This window comes from Aegilops tauschii, chromosome 2, assembly GCF_002575655.3.
Source record: "Aegilops tauschii subsp. strangulata cultivar AL8/78 chromosome 2, Aet v6.0, whole genome shotgun sequence".
Classification (NCBI taxonomy): domain Eukaryota; kingdom Viridiplantae; phylum Streptophyta; class Magnoliopsida; order Poales; family Poaceae; genus Aegilops; species Aegilops tauschii.
In genome coordinates, this window is record NC_053036.3 from 613763936 (window position 1) to 613766479 (window position 2544).

Consider the following 2544-nt stretch of genomic DNA (forward strand, 5'->3'; position numbering starts at 1 on the left):
AGAAAACGCGCCGTGAGCGGGGACAAAAGAGAGAGCACAGAGTATTCTTTTTCCTCCTCCTCTCGCATCTTCTTGTTTCCACCCCGACTGGCGGCTAGGGTTCCCGCCGGCACTGCCACAGCCGCCGCTCCCATCCTTGCTCCGCCATCTATGGCCATCAGAGAAGGCGCCCTCCTGAAACCTGCTCTTGTTCAAACCTTCTCGTCTTGGCGTCAAGGCGTGCTATTCTGCCTGGCACGCGTCCGTCCGCCATCCACACCGCACCACCCCCGCGAGCGACCCAAGCTTAGCCGCAATCCCCACCCGTCCCACCCTCCCCGCCGAACCCGCCGATGCAGAACGAGGCGTGGGTGGGCGGCGTGGCCCTCGACGGCTGCGGCGCCGTCTCGGCCTCCCCCCGCCAGGAGCAGCAGCAGCGCCACATCGGCACCGCTGCGCACCTCGCCGCCGGAGGCTTCGCGGGCGTCGTCAGCAAGACCTGCACCGCGCCCCTCGCCCGCCTCACCATCCTCTTCCAGGTAAAAAAGGCTTCCCCCACACCCCCTCCTTTCTCCCGCGTTCTCGTGTGCATGGACGGGTTGGGAGCTCGGAGGGGACAGGGGAGGGTAGCATCTTGCTTCCGCCGCTGCGAATTTGTGCCTCAAGGGGGGATTTCAGACCACACGAATCTCCGGCGAGGACTAATTAGAGCTGTCCTTTCGATTTTGCGAGATTCTGTGTCCAGGACATGATTTGACGAGAAAGGAACCCCCCTTTGAATGTGTGGGATTCCGCGTGCCCTGACATCCAAGGAATTTAGGGGCAAAAAGCATGAGGAAAACGTCGGGATTGTAGCAATTAATGGGGTTATCTGAGCGTGAAGGAAGAATTTCCTTCTTTCTCGGGTTGCCGGTGTGCTTCTGGCTTCACACGTAGGCTTTTCAAACGAATTTGATGCTGATACTATTAACTTAGTTCCCTGAATGCGATATGTAGATTCTTTCCTCGCTTTTAACTGATTGCTCCAAACTGTATATCCCTGGTTGACAGTTATGAACTACTTATTGCTGTTCATTTACAACACTCTGCTTATATAGTGTCCAATCATCATCCGAAGTTCAGCCTTGGCTGTGAATTTTCTGTATTATACGCTGTTCATAGCTACAAGATTGCAGTCTCTTGAAATTGTTCTTGAATATGAACCCAACAACATTATTTTTGGGTCACGTAACCCATATGTTGATGATGAAGTTTGTTATACGAGCTTGTGACATACTGATCCGACAGGTGGCAGGTATGCATTCAGATGCTGCAGCTCTAAGGAAGTGTAGTATATGGCACGAGGCTTCGCGGATTGTTTGGGGCATTTTGGAAAGGCAATCTTGTCACCATTGTACATTGATTACCTTATTCCGCCATGAGCTTCTATTCTTATGAGCGATACAAAAAGATCAGCACTAAGTTTCAGTATGTTAACTTGTAAGATTGTTCATGACTTTATGCTTTTTGTTATAGTTTGATTAGTTTTGAATAACGGTTGCAGCTTCTCGGAATGGTGCCTGGCCTGGATGACCCAAATTATGTTAGTGTCGTACGTTTACTTGGTGGTGGTCTAGCGGGAGTGACAGCTGCATCTGTAACTTACCCGTTGGATGTTGTTCGAACTCGTTTGGCAACACAGGTATACTTTTCTTCTTTTTGTGAATAATACTTAACCAATCAATCAACCAATCTAACTTCCAGATAGAGGTTAGGACATCCATAGATTCAACTTTCATGCAATTCAGCTTTATAGACCAAGGAAGGGATGGCATCGAGGTGCCGATAGAGGCCCTAGGTCGAGGCGGCGAGATGCAGAGATGCGGGGTAGTGCGGATGAAGAGGCAGCTCCAGATCCGCACGCAACCGCCCGCTCTCTCCTTCCTCCACCGCCTTCCCTGTGCTCAGGTCAGTGCCGCCACCACTGCTCCACGCCTCGTTCCTATCCAATTCGCCTCATATTTTTTGTTTGCGGTGGCTGGCGCTGCTCCGTCTTCTCCCCGCCCTTCATCCCCATGTGTTTTGCAGCGACCCTAGGAGGAGCTCGAGCCACATCGGTGAATGTTCTCTGCTAGGTTTGGTGCTACTACTCCGTCTTCGATCCCAGCCATCTCGCACCTTCCTGATTTTTTGTTCTCCTTTCCTCTGTTTTGATCGGCAGGTTCAGTTATGCTTCAACCGCGTCTATGATGTATGAATTCCTCACTATTTTCATGATCATGATGCTTTGTTTTGTGTGGTTCTCGTGCAAATTTTGGAGGTTTAGGATTGGTAAGTTGTGAGCTTGGCTCCCATATCATTTTTCTCCTGTCTACATTTATCTCAATGTATGTAAGAAAATTAGTCTCGATTTACTATGGCAATAGTGGTTCATTGCAGCCATTAAAAAGATTGATTAGTTCAGGTTATTTAAACTGCAGCAAGGTATTAACATTACAGTTATCTTTGAATTTTTTATGTTTCGTCTTTTCTCTGATCTAAAATAATATGCCATGTCTGTGTATTGTACTCCACATCATCATTTCC

The 2544-nt window shown here is 49.3% G+C and overlaps 1 pseudogene; it reads left to right on the plus strand.

The window, feature by feature from the left end:
- Window positions 1–332: 332 nt before the first annotated feature.
- On the plus strand, window positions 333–2215 carry LOC109764314 (uncharacterized; annotated as a pseudogene).
- The last annotated feature ends 329 nt before the right edge of the window (window positions 2216–2544 follow it).